The sequence below is a fragment of the Thermobia domestica genome, chromosome 13 (assembly GCF_964235325.1).
Source record: "Thermobia domestica chromosome 13, izTheDome1.hap1.1, whole genome shotgun sequence".
NCBI lineage: Eukaryota > Metazoa > Arthropoda > Insecta > Zygentoma > Lepismatidae > Thermobia > Thermobia domestica.
Window position 1 is genome coordinate 32,369,803 of NC_137466.1, and position 19,160 is coordinate 32,388,962.

General features: G+C 34.2%; 1 long non-coding RNA gene across 1 annotated transcript; it reads right to left on the minus strand.

Moving 5' to 3' along the window:
* Positions 1 to 5,720: 5,720 nt before the first annotated feature.
* Positions 5,721 to 18,110, minus strand: LOC145669152 (uncharacterized). Its single transcript, XR_014128148.1, has 3 exons — positions 17,980 to 18,110; positions 8,272 to 8,364; positions 5,721 to 7,223 (listed from the first exon to the last, which is right to left on the minus strand). It is a non-coding gene; the product is annotated as an uncharacterized LOC145669152 (long non-coding RNA).
* Between the last annotated feature and the right edge of the window lie 1,050 nt (positions 18,111 to 19,160).

The following is a 19,160-nucleotide window of genomic DNA, read 5'->3' on the forward strand; positions in this document are numbered from 1 at the left end:
GTGATGATCATATTATTTTTGCAAATTATAGAAGACAAGTCTAATTCAAACTTCGTATGGATAAGAAAATGTATATTTCGGACATTGAATATTCCTTAACCAAAAACGCTAAAAAATTCTGGGGTTTTGTAAGTATAATAATCGCTCTAAATTTTCCTCAAGTATTATGATTGATAATGAATATGCCCATAATGAATATGGGCTAAACTTGTCAATGCATGGGCTAAACTATTTGAGTCTATATATCAAAAACGTTCATCTTATGACGAAACTGAATTATTATGTAATTCTGGAAATAGTAAAATTTTTCCTAGGTTTACAGTTGATTAGGTTATTCGTGTTATTAAAGGACTGCAAGTCAAATCATCTTGTGGAATTGATGGTATACCAACTTTTATTATTAAAGGTATTGTGTATATTATAACTCCTATTCTTACGTCATTATTTAATTGGAGTATACAAACCTCTACTTATCCTGAAAGTTGGAAAACTGTTCTTGTGTCTCCTATCCCTAAGGTTAATGGGAAAGATTATACGGATTATAGAGCAATTTCTATTATGGGAATATTACTTAAATTTTTTATAAGCTTGTGTATAATTATCTTTATAACCATGTTTCTTCAGAAATTATGGATCAACAGCATGGATTTATGAAAAATAGATCTACTTTCTCCAATCTAACATGCTTTGTGTATGATATTGTTCCTCCTGTAAAAACTCAAGGACAAGTAGATGTAATATATTTTATTTTACCAAGGCCTTCGATAAACTTCCTCATGGTATATTAATGAAGAAACTTAACTCATGTGATCTATCACCAACCTTCATTAGATGGTTTATTTCATATTTAACTTGTAGAAGATTTGTTGTAAAAAAATAAAGGTCATATTTCTGATGTATATATTTTTTCTGGTGTTCCTCAGGGATCTAACTTAGGTCCACTTTTGTTTCTTTTGTTTGTCAATGACCTTAAAGAAAATATCGATTGTCAATTTCTCATGTATGCTGATGACTTGAAAATTTACCGTACTATAAGTGATGCTAATGATTGAGCTAAATTACAAGATAACATTAATATCATTGTTAATTGGTCAAAGACTAACGCTTTACCTTTGAAGTTCAACAAAACGTGCATGGTGTCCTTTACCTTAAAAACAAATCCTGTTTATTATAACTATGTGGTCGAAAATGTCTTGGTTAAAAAGCTTGTTTCTGTAGAAGATCTGGGTGTTACTTTTGGTGCTAAATTGTTATTCAACAAACATTTGGAGAATATAGTTTTCAGAGTGAGAAGGAATCTGGGAATCAAAACGGATCTCCAGAGACTTCTCTTTAAAAAACTTGTTTAATTTTATATTATGCAAATGTTAGAAGTCAACTAGAATATTGCACCAGTGTTTGAAACAAAGGAACTCAGTATTTTCAAAGGGATATAGAAGTAGTACAAAATTGTTTCTTTCATGGCTAAAATGGAAATTTAAATTTCTATCAGGAAAAACTTATGATGAAATTAGATATCACCTTGGCCTATTAAAATTATCTGAAAGAAGAACTTTATTTGATTTTAAATTGTTTCATAATATTTTATTTGGTAAGTTGCCACTGATTGAGGCCGTTAGTCTTGATATTCCTAATATGGCTAGGAGAATCTTTAAAATTTTCAAGTATAATCCGAAGTTTAGTAATGCGCCTATACATAAATGCCTGTTAAATGCAAACAACTATTCGCATGTCATTGATTTTTTTATGCCTGATTTTCTTTCTATCAAAAGAAAGTTTACGACTTATCATTTATCATAATCACAATTTCATTACTGTCTGTGCATGTTGTAACAAAAGCCGCACTGAATCCTGGATTTGGAAGAGAATCATCAGGACGACTTTTATTACAAAAATAGAAGCAATAACTTATACTGTATAACATCGAAAAAGAAAAGAAAAATGTTGTAACATTTTTTTTATTCTTTTGAAAAAATAGTAAAGTTTAAACTTTGACGATTAAAAAGAATTGTAAGAAAAAAGGGGAAAATGTTAATAATATTTCCAGACGGCAACAGTGTTTTCTTCTTTCCTTGGAGCGAAGCGGACTCCCAGCCGGTGAGTTACGTTCGGCATTGCCACGGTGTGTGGATGTCTGCTTGAGGCTTGTGTGACCATGAGGAAGCGTGGATTCGACGCACGACCACGAGTTTGTTCTTTCGGTGTGTTAGGTACTTCGTTTGACTTTTGCTTAGTGCATTTAAATGAGACCAAGTTTTATAATTATCAGTAACGAATATATCTGGAAAAATTATAAAAAAGTGTGAATCGATATATTCTCGTGAATGTAGGGAAGTGGGGCAGGAAAGTGGAGTCATTAAATATCAAGGGATTTAGTTTAATCCCAGTACGAATATTCGATTCTGGTAAAGAAAAGGAAACTATAGAGAGTGAATGATTTTTCTATTCTATTCTATTCATCTCCCTCGCGGGAGATTTTATAATTAAAAGTCACAGCACTAAGGCCAAGTTGACTGCTTCACTAGAATTGTTTTAAATCTTTTTGTTGTTATTATAATTGTAGAAGATGGCCCGTTCCAAAATGGACGAATTGGCCTGTTTTAAATAGTTTTGTTTCCACACTAGTTTGTGAATTAAAAAGGAAGGCAGAAGCGTAGAACATACAAAAAACATATAAAACACTATAAAAATTGTAATGCACTAAATTATGTCCAAAATTGAAATTGTTGTTAAAATTGAAATTGCAATAATTGAAGAGCATGATGCTCCATGGTGTAGAATATTCTACGCCATCTTGCCAACCTTGAATGATTTTTGGTTTACCACGCCAATTACCAGATCGTTCGTTTGTAGAAAGATCGATGAAAAATCGATCACTCCACTTTGTTTCGTCTTTTCTGGCTACATTATTATTTCTTTTGAGAGGATATCGTCTTCTGTCTTTCCTATTGTTATTTGTGGTTAATGGAGTGGTTTGAGTATGAGTTAAATCGAAGGTCAATATTCCGCCCAAAGGAGAAGGACGACGAGATACCGTTTGGTAAGGAAAGGTATTTGACCACCATTGCAAGGTAAGAACCAGTTTAATTTTTGTACTTCCCTGTGACCCTTGTTAATGTTAGGAAAATGTTTTTCTCAGTTGTGTTGATCGTCTCTTAGAGTGCTTTCTTTGATCAGAATATATTTCCGTCGTTCGTTAAATACGAAGTTATCTAGACCGTTTTTGACTTAAATCTCAGCTCGATCCTTAAGAACGAAATTTTTGCAGCAGTCGAAGGAAGAGGAGATCATTTTGTTGCCTGGAAATACTATATTATTTATTAGCATGAAAATATTTGAAAATTGAATTTAATGTTGCAACTTTGACGGGATCAATCCTAGTGTTACATTGGTATAAGTACGTGGCGTGACCACTTGTAACTTTTGGTTTATAATTGATACAAATCTAATCCAGTTTAAATTTTTGTAAAAGAGAAAGAAATTAAAAAGAATATAATTGCATAAAGATTAAGGTTAGGTGGAGGTACCCCCCTATAATTTTTGAATCAGTAACTTTCGAGAGTTGCGTGAATCATTGTGTCCTTAGATAGCTTTGAAACTATAGAAAGTTCGATACATACGAAAGTAAAGAAAAAGAAAAGATTTATAATTTGAAATTTTGAAGGATCACGTCGCATACAAATACGACATTACATTTATATAGTGGTTATTCTTTGCAACAGAATATTTCTTGTTATCCACTTTTGGAATTCAATAAAGTTATAAAAGAAGAATCTTGAGTGATTATATGTATGTATGTATGTATGTGTTATTTTATTTCAGCCAATTCAATTGCACGTTATATTCAACTGAAGGTTAGTGGAATTTGACACTGATTGAACCAATAAAAGGTAAGATTGTTGGGGGATTGAGCTGAGATATCGTACACAAGAATCTTCAGATGACCCGCACCCAAAGCGCCCGATTGATGAAGGCTGGTTTAATTTTTTTCTTTCTTTCTTTTGACTGACCGGATTCTTTACGGGCGCGTTATGTCTGAGCATTATTTTATAATTTATTGTAATCTTAGTTGTTTCATATGATATGTTTGTCGTTTGCCATTGGATGTAATTTTTATTTTTTATTCTATACTATTGTATGTACGATTGTTTCTGTGTTTATGTACCCTATTAGGAATTGCAACGGGACTTTTACTCTGTAATTTCCAATTATGCAATAAAAAATATTATTATTATTATTTTAGTTGTAGCCCATACTAATACACTAACTGTTTACTTAACTGTCCGTAGTTTCTGTACACATGCTAAATGTTTCATTACTTTTTAAGACCGATATCATCATTGAGTAGTTATTTCATAAATCAGTATCGGGAATGGCAGCAAGAGAAGATATTTTCATTTAAAACTTTAATAGATATTTGCATATCTATAGGAAACGCATACGCTAATTATTAATGACAAACTCTACATACTGTATACATATATAGATTAAAAAAGAATAAAAGAAAAGAAATGGATAATTATTAGTCAATTCAATAATAAACTTTATGCAAATTTAAAAAATACAACTCTGTAATTTTATTCACAGAAGTGAACGATTCATTACACAGAGATAAATAACTAGCAAGTTTGTTATTTGCAGAATTTATTTTGGGACATTAAATAATATCTTAGGGAAAACTAGTGAGCGACAATGAAGCTAAAACAAAATGAAATGAAATCTTTGAGTTTTACGTCCCACGATTCTGCCCGTTAGGCTAAAGGAGACGGTGATGACGAGCAATGAATAAAATGGAATGGAGAAAGTGGGAGGAAACGGGAAAACCTCGAGAAAACCCACGAGCATGGTGTTTGTTCACCAGAAAGTCCATACGGTGCGAGCTGGGATCGAACCAGGGACCCCAAGCACCAAAGATGAACGCTCTACCACTGAGATACTGCGCTCCCATTAGCTAAAACAGTTTGACATAATTGCTGTGAGGTAAGATTTAGCTATGATTTTTACATTAGATATGTTACAACGTTAAATATCATATACTTCGTAATATATATAGGGTAAATGAGCCAATAGTCGTCACTATTTATGAGGCATAATATTTATTAATGACTACTCGCAACCTGTACGACAGAAATTGACGGAACTAAACCAAATTCAAGTTGGACATTATATCTCTTCTCAGTAAAAATAAAGATTTTAAATGACATATGCAAACTCTTTTATAGTTAATAATTCTGAAACATGTGCAAAATACCAGTGTTCGACAACAAAAATTTCGTGCTCGTCATAATTGACTACCAGTAGTCAGTTAAAAAAAACTAAAAGTGTTTTGAAAAATGCAAAAAGCAACAAATTACAGGTTATCAAATATCATATCAATATCGGAATCACTGTTTTATACATCAGAACAAAACAATGCTATAGCCACAAATATGACAAAAGGATATTAATCATAAAAAATGCTCAGATTTGAAGCACAGCGTAGGTGGCAACATAAATTGTTTAAACAGATTAGAATAGTGCTCTTATCATTTTCTGTTTATTCCCATAGTTATCGATCTCTTTAAAAACTACAATGTCCTATTCGTTGTCGGTTGTCCGGCTAATGGTTGCTATATATAGGCCCTATATATATATATATTTGTCTTCTTTTATCTTGGATCTGATGCCACATAATTATCTACTCTGACTTTGAAGAAATAAACAAAGCGCAACAAGTAATCACAAAGGATGCTCAATTCTAATTACAAGCACCACATCATGATTTCCAACTGCCTTTGTTCCATGAAACTCAGCTTCATCTCAATACCAAGTTTACTGGCAGACATCACTCCCAGTTGTGCAAAATATATGTGACAATTAATACAATAAACACTTCAAACTGACACCATGAATATATTTTCCAACAACAAAACAAAACAATGCAAACACCGCAAATAGTGTACGTAATGCAAAATGTACTAAAGTTAATGCCCTAACCCCTCGAAAATCATCTAAGCCATTCAACATTTATTCTGGAAGATTCATATATTTAACCAACACCCTGGCCACCACATATTAGTTCATATCGAGCTAAATATGTGCTTCAGTGATCCTCCTCTAAAAGAGAACGCGATTCCATCTTGGGAGTAAATTTTTCTGCATGGATCGTTAACAATAATTGGTGACATGTGGTAAGCAACAACCCACTAACAATTAATGAAATTCACTGAGATTGCCCTAAACCCAGTATACCAATTACATAAAATAACAGCCTGAGTACTGTTACGTTAGGCTGCACAATAAATATTGGTCAAATAAAATTACATTTACTTATGCATACATAAATATATGAATTGTTTTTCAATTCTGATCGTAATAAATGAATTGTGTATTAACGTAAAATGTTAATTGTAATTAACTCAAAAAACATGAACAATAATGAGTAATGCACAGAATATATTATTTTTCTTCATACTGGAAAAGTTCTCGTCTTGCATTCTCTGAGTATTGTTCTGACATATGTAACTCACAAATAATGTTCAATATACAACTGATACATCACTCTCAAGCAAATAACATTAATAAACCAACGCAACAGTTAAACGGAATCGCAATCTTAATAAGAGGTTTATATTTGGCAAATAATTTAGTCAATTTGCCCATATGAGTTTAAATCGTTGATAATATGTAATTGTGTAAGTTATTTTTATACTAGCTTATTAAGAATGTGAATCATTACTGTACAGAAATATACGCAATAAATACTTATAATATATAAAATATAACAACAGAGGCATGAAAACGAACATACGAATCATATGCGGTACTGGTTAATGGGATAGCAAACATACTAGTTTCACATATATTACTTTCATTCCTGTGCACGATAAAACAGAATAGATGTAAATGCAATGAACTGGGCAACGACATACTTTATTACTATAAAATTGTTCTGCAATACATAAGAAAATATTAAATACTACCCTCCAAGACGGATTTATTTAATTATACAGAGATTACGGGACAGATATATACATATTTATTTTTAAAAAATTGAAGTACGCATTTCACGAATTATCCTAGTAATATCCAATGCATTAGCTTTGGTTTTGTCCTTTCACGGTAGCATGTTTCTCTTGGTGGCTGAACTTTCCATCCGTTTTCTCTATTACTCCCAGTTTTTGAAGTCAACTTTAGCTGCATGTAATTAGCCGATGGTAATTAGTTGCATGTAAATCTCATGTCTGAAAAAAGAATCATATAATGTGTTGAATGATAAAAGAACAATGTCTTCAATTAGGAGAAAGAAAAAATTACCTATGCCATGTATGGTACTACACATATTGCAAATGACTTCAGGTCCACAGAAACACCGTTTGGAAATGTAATCTAAGTGAAATGAAATACTTGAGTTTTAAGTCCAACGGTTATTCTGTGTAGACTAAAGGAGACGTGGATGTTAACAACGTTTTAACCTAATTTGAAGCAGCAAGAGAATATAGATCCTGAATAGAATTTGCGCAGAAATTAATATATGTGTATTTTAATCAAAAACACGTGTATAACACGTACAAAATTGTAATTGGCCTGCTATTGTGTGAACATTGCAATTTTTATATAAGAGTGCACTACTTAATTAAGACACTTGCTTTACTCCTGTCTTTTCTTCTAATTGCAGATGATTACTACGTTGTATGAATAATGTTTTACTTCAGAACACAATTTCCTTGTTGCTGAAACATTTTACCCCTTCTTATTGCCTTCATTCATTCATTCATTCATCTTTTTCTTTCTTACTAATCTTGTGTTTTCAATCTGGCCGTTTTTATTTCTTTTGCCTTCACTTCTTTCTGTCTAAGTATTGTGCTAATTCTTTCAGTTTAACTCTGGATGTAACAAGATCGAGCAATAAGAGTACAAACATCATAAGCTCTTCAGCACTTATTATTTTTAACTCAATACAGAATCTTCATAATTATTATAAAAAATAGCACTTTAAAGACGTTATATTTACATACAATACGATTCACCTTGAATACCATAGTTGTACATTTGTTATAGTCAAAAATTGAAATGATTTCAATATTCATCAAAGCGACCACCTTCAAGCATAGGCCAAGCCAACGTCAATGCGTACATGTTTAAAGTTTCTATCTACTTATCATCCGAGTCACCTAAAAATTTACATTATCAATACGAATAAATAAATAAAAAATAAAAAAAAATGCCTTGCCCCTCTGTCTACCGATGTTATACGTAATTTCTAAATTACATTGCAGCGCGTGTATTCACCATGTTGCTTTAAACCTTGGAATTCTGCGAGCTACCAAAAGCTATCCAATTCTGCAAAATTCTGCTTCAATAACTGCACTATGTTCCAAATACCTGTAGAAAAACAGAAAATACAAATCTCATTTAGCTGAAAAGCAACATGAAACAACAATTAATGAATAATTTTCTTTTTTAAAAAATAAATATCCAAATAACCATTCTTCCATTACTCTTCTATCAAATTATTATCAAAATTTGTGTCAATACTTGTGCTCAACATATGAAAAAATATATAAATGACATCGTTACGGGAGGGATTTCGCAAAATTAGATCAAAAACTTTTAGATCACATTTATGATACAAACATTTTTAGGTCACGAACTACCCAGCAAAAGAAGAATCTATGTATGAAGTTTTGTCGACGTTTAAAAATCAATCGGTGGAATAACTAGAATCGCTTTATATCACGAATTTCATAAACAGAGGATGTCACAGCAGGTGATCGAAAATATTAACATATTGAAAAGAGCAGAATTTGAGTAAAATCATTCAAGACTTCTCAGCATCAATATTGTTATACGGTAAAATCGCTTATAGTTAGTTACCTGTGTAAGGTTTAGCCTATTTTTAAATGTGATGTACCTTCTGATAAAATCGAAATGCATTCGAAATAAATCAAACAAGTACTTGCTCGCAGTATTATTGTTATACGTATAGGTTCGAAAACTCCACAAAATGCAATGAATCTCAACTGCATAGGAACCTGAAACGTCCGAACTGTACGAGTGGTAAACTTGAAAATTTATAAACGGAAACGGGTAAGTGTAAAGCAAGGACTTGAATGAAGGGCAATGGTCGGAAAAAGGTGGTTTGCCATGATATTTTCACCTTACCATTCTCCAGTGTACACACAAAAGGCCACGATCATACTTGGGAAGTGAAAAGATGGGGTTGTAGCGATTTGTTGAGAAGAACTACGGAAAATACAGTTTTACCTCTGTAAGAGGTTATAAAATGTAAATGCAAAACTTACCATTATAAATTATTACAAATATTTATCAATTTCTATCATTAAATAAATATACAGAAAGAGACTGAAGTAGAGCACTAATATAAGGTCGCATCTAAAATTACCGATTTTAATATAAGAACACTGGACGTTGCATTCGTTATTTTTTGAGCAATAAAAAAGGAAAATCGTGGGTTTACTTACACAATTGGTGGTGAGTATTGATTACAAACCAGTATAATTACGCAAAGTGAGGTATAAAATATTTTAGGCAATATAATATAAACATTATACATGTAATATGTTCTGTAGAAATAATATGCAGATACTATTATCTGTATCAAAGGCATTCAAACATAAGACCCTATTCCGTATATCTGCAGTAAATGCTGAAGACAATATAATAATAGAAGCATGGAAGAAAAGGGGAACTGATTTCGTGCAGAAAAATTCATATTTGTAGCCACAATATACTAGTCAGAATATCATGAATTTGCACGCAACCGATTTTAATAAGAAAATTGCACGCGCAAAAGACTCATTCCAAGTAAAATCAACAAGATCACAACCAAAGTGAATTTAATGTTAAAATTTAATTACTATCCAAGTCTACAAATATTGTCAAATGACCTAATATGAAGGCTGTACGGCAGGGGGAACCATCAACTTGACTTAACATAACCTCACAAACTGAAGTACAAGTTTCGGCCATAATGCAAAATATTATATGACTTGAAGAGCTTATATTTAGTTACTATATTTGTTGATGTGTGTGTCTATAGTATCAAATATATGCTGTATGGTTAAATATATAATGGAAAAAAGTTGTTTCTGTGAAAACACAAATGAAATTCTTTCTCCGTCTGAAATGTTACTCAATTTTACAGTAATGTTCAGTTCGGTTTACAGCTGTGCTTGTATGCAGGGGTTCATGTCATTCTTAGTGCCTAAGACTGGATACTTGGGATGGCGGCAATATAGTACTTTCGTACTGCCAAGTGAGAAGTTAGCCTACAACAGGGTTTCTCAACCTGGGGGTCGCGAAGATAAACAAAAGAGATAAATATAATTAGAAGCTAATACCCGAAAATATTTTTAAATATTACTTTGAATTTTGTTCTGATAGGCATATTTTAATTTTTATACATGCTGTTAAGAACAACAAAAAATAGATTTACTAAACATTTTCAACAGGTGCAGAGTTGTTTAAAAATAAATTTAAATGAAAGAGGTGCGATATAAAACTAATGAGAACTACATATCGAAATACCAGAAAAATACAAACGCAATAAAACCTGCAATTAAAAATTAAAAGCTAATGAAATACCTGAGCATGATTGATTTCACTAGTGCGGCAATGCCCGGTTCAATCTTCGTGACGTACATTATCAAATAATTAAAAATACTCAGTAACTTTTTTTAACTATCCGAGTTTTTTAAAAACCAAATTAGAAATCACTATATTTTCTTTATCATATGACCCAAAATCAAGGGAGTCACGAAGTTTTAAATTTTCCAAAAGGCCTCGATTTCGAATCAGTATGACGGATCGGATTCGATATTTGTTATATGATTGAACTGACCAAATTTAGTTTTAATGCATTCGCTTTTAGCGAAGTTATGTATCCACTATGTACACGAAATTGATTCTACTATTATAGAAATAGATGGATATCGTAATATCTCTTCAATAGGTATATTAAAAATCCCACACAAGCTTGTTACAAACCAGAAATTATAAGGGAGCCGCTGGCAAGAGGATGTGATAAAATGGAGATCGTGATAGGAATTAGGGTGAGAACCACTGGCTTACAACGATGTCAGGAAATAAATTTGAACAGTGCAGTGTAGGAAGGGAAACTAAAAGTGAATGTCAGGGGTGATAAAATTACACTGTATTTCTACTGTATGTGCATCCGAAAAGAAGTGTTATCTTTCAGGAATTGAATCACTTCTCATTTGTTAACAAGTGTATGTAAACATCACAAGGCATATTTACTTCAAAACTTATGACCATTATCACAAGTTGTTTATGACCGATTTACATGTCACAAAAAGCCAATCACTAAAGCTTTGAGAAATGTACACTAGGTGTTGATTTTGGAAAAACATTGCCTTCGTAAAGGATATTTGCAGTCAAAATGTCTGATACCTGCAGAAACAAACTCGGCAAATTTTCCCATGTAAAATGTGAACAAAGTTGGCAACAGTGAACACGATATATCTATTTTGAAGTATCTGAAGAAAGAAAGAAAAAAAAGTGAAGAGCATCTTCATGTTTCACTTACAGAATGAGGGTACTCACGTTTAAAATTCCATGCCATTCCGTCACCCAACAACAATAGTTTAGTTCAGTTATTTGTTGCTACTCTTCAAATAAGCATTCCGTAGAATCAATACCAACAATAGCGTAAAAATTCTTGTCAAATTTAAAAGCTTAATGTCCTGAGTTCCGAAGACTGCGTAACGCTTACTACTTCAAGTGCTCAATTCAAAATTCGGTACTAGTTGAAATTTTGATGAACAGTAAAGAAAGCTGCATTTTCGAAAGAAGGAAAAAAAAGTGAGAGAAGTGTTCGGGAAGTTCCCGCAATTAAACGCACAAAGCATCGGAAGTGAATACTTTAACAATAAAACTATTTATTATACGCTGGAAGATATTTAATTTCATTTAAGACATTTTGAAACACTTACTTTATAAAATATGAATTATATCTTTAATTGTTTCAAATTAATTTTCTGGAAAGAACCGTCTTGCAACAAGTGCTTGGGAAATTCCCGTAATTGAACACACAAAGTATCGGAAGTGAACTTCAACAAAACATTTGGCGAATATCACTGAGGCTCCTGAGGTGATTCGAACTACATTTGTTCGTTCGTCTGCCAGTAACCACACTACCACAGGGCACCACTTTAGGGGCCATATGCATAGTTGACCACGTAGGGGTCCCCTAGACGAACCGTACCTGTGGGCTTCCTCAACCTTCCCCTTGACTGTGCAATGCATAAAGCTTCCAAAGTGATCCCTCAGGTACGGTTAACACTGAGAGCTGATTGGTCTAGTACACCTCGAGCGAGGCTAAAATTTTGTCAAAAAAAAGTTGAAGGTAGAACTCCGAAACTCAATTCTACTATGATAAAGAATTAACATCGAAGCAGCAACTGCATGGATACAACGTATGCTATATCAAAAAAATGAAATAAATGTTCTGAACTTTGTTCTTGCCAAGGCGGAAAAATAATGGTGTACATTAGGAATACAGTTCTTTTTTTTTTTTTTTTTTTTAATTTTCAGATAAAGTCTGTTAACTTGAAAATAGTTATAAAGTGATATAGAAAAGCGGAAAAATATCGGTGTAGATTAGCAATACATTTCTTTTTTCATTTTCAGGTAAAGTCTGTTAACTCGCAAAAAGAAATATGGATATGTAGCTAGAAAACGTGTGAGGCTGTAGCTTTACAATAGAGATCCCACTAGAAATAAATTACATAAACACTGTAATTTTTTTTGGACAAAATCAGCCCATAGTATTTTTGTGAATGTATTTTCTAAACAATTTGCCAGTAAAAGTTAACCTTAGGAGGGCATAAAAGTTACGTCTATAAATACAGTATTTTTGGGAGGATATTCCATGCAAATAGCGTAAAACTTCTTATCTATTTATTCCTAGAGTGTTATCATCTAATTGCGTACAATTGTATAAAACATACATACATATAGTAAAAGCCAGACGTCTCAAAACCACGCACCAAACTTTGCAAGCTGCTTATTACAAGCAATTTTTGCATCTACTACGGTTTAATGCCAAGGTGAAGCTGGAGGGCTACAGTCGAGGTCCGTCCGTAGGGAATGGGCGAGTTTGCGATGTTGTGTAAACGAATTAGGGGTTCACTCGAGCATACACTTTTACGAAATAGAAAATTTATAGGTAAAATACGATGTGAAGCCCTACATTTTTCGTGAAGGAATGAAAGAGTAAATATAAGTAATTACCATCAATGACAGCATATTGAAATGATTTAAGTGATAATGAAAGTATTGTATGTGTAAGTGTGCTCTTCCACTATCCTCGTATATACAGTACGTATATTCCCATCGCTGACGCGCCTGCTCCCTATGGACGCACCCGCTCACTATCACTCGGAGCCGCCTGATGCGCTCCCACCATAACTCAGTTAGGTAGCATTCGTGCTTTTAGCCACATAGCACAAATTGATTCGTACCTTATGTACTGTAGTTTTTATATTATACGCCCACACTGTATTTATACTGAGCCCTCCTGAAGTTAATCTGCAAGTAGTAATGGAGCTCTTCATATAGACATACTTTGCTAAAAGAAATACAAAGCTCTAACCTAACCTGAAAATGTAAGAAATGTGTCAAAATTTGATAGAACTGTTTACTCGAATAATGATCAAATTAGCATAAAAAATATGCATCTATCTGTAGTAGGTGGTCACTAGAACCTAGTTTTCCATTATAATTGCATAATTATGAGCCATACTTCTTAACACTGTTTCCATAATCACATGAACCGATGCATACTTTGAGCAATTACAGCGCGTCGATAAACAGGAGGTCGATGATGTCCACTTGTCTTCCCTTATACGCATATCACCAACGCTAACGTGCCTGCTTCCGCGGACAAAATCATGCGTGATCCCTCTAATTGTGCCCAGCTTGGAATCGGAATAAATGCAAACTTATCCTGTGTTGGGCATGGTTTTTCGCACTTATTTATTTATAATAGGCCTATATAAGTTTGCAAGCATATTATAAATGTGTACGCAGCTGGTGGTCAGGTAAGAAACCAAGAATGCAGAAAACGTTAAATCATTAGTGAAAAAAAAAAAAAAAAAGGGATGTTAGCGCTCCTCAACTTTACCTATGCTAACCGAGAAATGTAAGAAAACACCAACAGGGAGAAGGATGTAATACACATTAGAATAACATTTTCACGATGAAATATGTGTAACTATTGAGTCAATTTTTCCCATCAGTGATGATTCCAGGTTTTTTTTTTTTTTTTTTTTTTTTTTTTTTCGATTTCAATATACTGCGGATGAAATGTAATAGTAACGAAAATACTGAGAATTCACATTGAGCACGATAGGACCTGTGGTCCTGAGGGAACGTCATGGTTCTCGGGGAGAAATTCCCCCCCCCCCCTCCGGCCGATCCTTGAAATCACCACTGGACCCCTAGAATCAATTCTGAAGCTATTCTAAAATCTACTTCAGTACCAATACTGTAACAACAATTATCTCTCGCTTATTTTATTTCAGGTAGAAGTTGTTAGTCCATTCTTTGACCTTGTATTCAATATTTGCACGAGCGGAAGCAAAATATCCTGCAATCTTCTTTCAGGAATTGGTATATATTTTCAAATTGGATGCCATCAATATGTCATTTATTATCGCTTAATCAGCTCAACGAATTCGGTAAACTCATTAACATACTCAAATATTTTGTCAGCACGGAGCATATGCATTTTATACAACAACAGAAACTGCTACGGGCTAGCAAAGGGTGCGTTGAAGCACCCCTAGCCATCCCCTTGACTTACGGGAAGGTTGCGGGCTTGTTTGACCCTGCGGGAGAACTCTGCAACGCAAATTATCACGTGTCCCGTACGTAGCCCCTAAGTAACCCGCAGAATAACTATGCATACGGCCCTCGGTCTTTTAAGTTTAAATTTTCAGGGTACAAACACGAGACACTAAATTTCCTATATAGAATTTGGCGGCATACCAACGTAAAATTTCAAAATGGCGGTCATTTTTCAAAATAGCTGTTATCCACGCTACAGGGTGCAATTTTCGGACTTTCAAATTGAAATTTTGAGAGTAGAAGCACGAGACATTCTAAATTTGCTGTATAGATTTTCTCGGCGATCCAATGTAAAATTTCAAAATAGCGGCCATTTTTTTTTCCAAAACAGCAGTGAATAGAGTATTGTTGCAAGTTGTGACAATGATAATCTTGAAATATAAATCACATTTTGACACTTTTACCTCAAAGACACGGAAATATTTCGAAAAATCCCAATTAAACCCGAAAATATACCATGGGCCCAGGTGCGTTGTGCTTGAAAAAAAGAAAAAAATTCAAACCCCGATTTTAAGGGTGCAAAAACTTGTAAAATCTACGCACAAAATATGTGAACTGATTCCACAATAAAAAAAAGAAAGAAAGTATGGTTAACCTTCCGCACAGTGCGGCCTCGGATCAGACACACATGAACCTGTTTTCCACGTCGTGCTGCTATTTATTTCTTGTTGTCATAATACACATTACCTAGAATTAATATTCCTTCATTTCCGTCGTTCATTCTTAACTACTAATTAAAAGTATTTTTTATGTTCATGGTTTCTATGCTCTTCGCTAAATACTTATTCGTCTGCATTGTATTACTTCGCAAAATTAGTATCTTTCAACTGTTAAATGTTGCAAACTTTTGCCATAGATGGGATGCTTATATTCAAGAAATATGAACTTCTCTTGGCAGAAAATGCACTCTTATTGCCTTACAAACTGTTTATTAAAAGAAGAGTTACTTTAATGATCGGAGATTGACTTTAGCAGGACTGGGCGTATGGACGTATGGCATAAAAACTGCACCGCATAAACCACAAATGCTATTTAACTGATCAGGGCAGGAGCGCAGGAGGGGTTCCGAGCATGAGCGAGGAGTGGAATCCGTTATAAGCAGATCCGTCAGCGCGTATAAACGAGGATGATAGAAAAACACTATATAAGGCACAAAGCACATGCCTTGTGTGACACAGTCTTGCGGAGCTGTGTACACTGTCTTGTCATAGCATTTCACTTCATCATTTCTTTTATATGGAGAACTACGTACTAAAGAATACGCTTTCCATATCGTATTTCTACCTTATACATGTAAAGGTTAGATATATTCATATTACCTGTACAATTCTATAGTGAAATCAACTAATATTTCTTCCGTAGACCTTACAAATTTACTTCCCCATAAGGATAAACTTTACAATACATGCTCCAGCTGCACATCGATGAGTAGGACCACTTTAAAAGGGTAAAAGGTTTCTCCCTTATTAATCAATCTATACTGACGACCTTCATAAGCTTGTTTATTACTCTCATGCTGATATTTCGTCTAATATTTATTTTTCACTATCACTGACGCGCCTGCTCCATAAGGACGCACACCCGGGCAGGCATCACTGCTGCGCTCCTGCCCTGACTTGGCTAGATAACATTCATGCCATTTCTAGTGGTCACTTAGCACAATCTGGTTTGTCTATTTGCGAAATACAATCACAACTAAAGTAGAAAAACGAAAGCTGTAGGAGTTGGGTACTAGTAGGCGGAGAGACAATAATACAATAATCAGAACAATAATAATACATTACGAGAAAATCAGTGACAGAACAAGGTAATACCTTACAACGCTGGTGTGGCTGTAACTTTTAAACTACTTTTTTTTTCTGAATGGCACCCCTGAACTTTACTTGTTTGAAGTGTAGTATCGGCATGTGCGAACAAACAAATATAGATAAATGTTTAGTATTGGGGAGCCAAAACTGGCAAAAACCAGGATGATTTACAGGAGAAATGAGTCGACAATGGTGTTCAAATTGTCAAGAAAGTATAGTACACAATTTTTTAAAGGCAGGGGGTACCTGTACAAACCGTAAAGGTAACTGGAATAGAATATTTTTATTGTCGTTAAACATTTGTTGCAATAGACAACGTCAAAAGAGTATATACATTGAATATATAGAGAAAAACAAATGAATTCATGGTAACGAAGACAGAAAACGTGCCCTGCGGGGCTCTCACCCGCCTTCACTCACTAACGCTCGCTTGGCAATACTGACCTAATTAAAAGAATGAAACCCTAAAACGACCGAATCGGAATAGGATATCGCAAAAAAGTAGGCAAAAAATTGGCCCCCCAAAACCAGTCTGGATATAGTATACATGGAAGCTGCATCAGTTCCCGGAGGAGCAGGACGCTCATACTTTTAGGGGTTATTCATTGAGTATGTACGAACTTACAAAGGGAGTAACAAAGCGACTTTTATTTACTTATCGACTGATACGAAAATAAAAAAAAAGTACCTGTACTTCATATCTGCATGTGTAGTGCCCTTGTACTTTATCTGTGACTATGTGTGTGTGTGGATGGGGGAAATTTAACGCATATCGCATGTCTCGTGCATATTGATACTTCATACTATTGCACAACGTAGAAAATTTACGGTATTTCATGTAGATCTGGTAATAGAACACAGAAGAAACTCAGATCAGGGGGTTCTCATGTATACTATTACCGAACGATTTTTTTTTTTTTTTAAACGATGTCTATCCTTTTTAGCCTAAAGGGCATATCACATGAGATATTCAACTAAAACAAATATTACTTTCACATTGTATCTACTTTCATAGATGACTTACATGTTCCACACCTTCATAATCAAGTTCTTTAAATACTATCCTTCCCTTCCGAAGTAACATATTTTACCTGCTGATTTTAATACAATGCTTCCTTATTCGTAAGTTGCACTACCGAAGTTCAATCAAATATCATAGCACTAAATTAATTGTTATTTTGCCGCCGGGAATGTTATACTTGAACTACATTTAAAAAAAAAATACTCAAAATTATAACTTATCTATAAAACCAAGGTGCCAAAGTGGAAGTGTATTAAAGAGGTGTTTAAAATTACTTACAATTTTCCTTTCATCCCATAATGCTCCCCGCAAACCGGACTGAATTCATAACGCGTCTGCTATAATTTTTAACCAATTATAAGGCTTGTTACAGTTTGGTTTATGACGTAACAGTAATGACGCTTTCAAAGAATTGTACATGCACATTTACGACGAGAGAAGCAATTTGTGTGTGTTACGCATGCGCAATACTGAAGTTTATTATTATTTTCACACTAGATTGGTACCAGGGGTGTGTCTCCAAGAGCGACCTTCTACAAATAGCGAAAACAAAACTTTCAGGCACATTTCGTAATGGTTTGCGTCAACGCAACGCAAAATTTGCAGTAATCATTATATCGGTTACAGTGACTTTTTGCATGGCGCTGTTGTACGCAGAATTTTGAGAAGACTGGTACAGAATAGGAATGGCCACATTTTCCGGACAAACGGAATTTTTTTTCCGGAAACCGGAAAATTGAAAACGAAAGACGAAAAATTTTCCGGAAAAACGGAAGACGAAAAATTTTCTGGAAAATGAGAATGTTCACTTGGGATAGTGACATTAGTCGTCTTACATTATGAAAAATAAAGAAAAATGCAACGCGGAAACAAGTAAATGAGGCAATGCTCTTCATCATCTAGTGCTATAGAAACGCAACTCAAACTTAACAGTGGATAGGAGAGGAAAGGTCGAGGAAATCTTCGACGAAACATTCCTTCCTGCTTCATCTATTTGCACACTTGCTTAATCACGTACTTTTTCTGTTTATGTGAAGGCTTGCAGATCATTCGTTTGCACCGGGAAATTCCGATCAAGCGTGGTTCCGGGGAATCCCCGATATGTGTGTGCCTGAGGGCAGAGCCCTGGCAATAAAGAGAGTTGGCAGTGTGTTATTAGTGCAACTGGTATGTTTATATTTCAACCATTTCTTCAATGCTTATCATGATCACTGTGATCTGTCAAGGTCACCGATCCTTGGGGGCCGGGGGCAGCCCCCCAAAGTTCAAGTGGACCTCGCATTGTATTTATAAATATACAATATTTTTCATAATTTGAATTCAATTTGTCTTGAAACCCTCATATATGCCTTCTTCATCTGAATGGATCCCCAAAGTTACAGAGAAATCGGCGCCCTGATTCTATAGAATCCATACGCAGTAGTCTTGTATTATTTCATGGGCCGGAGTCACTACGGATT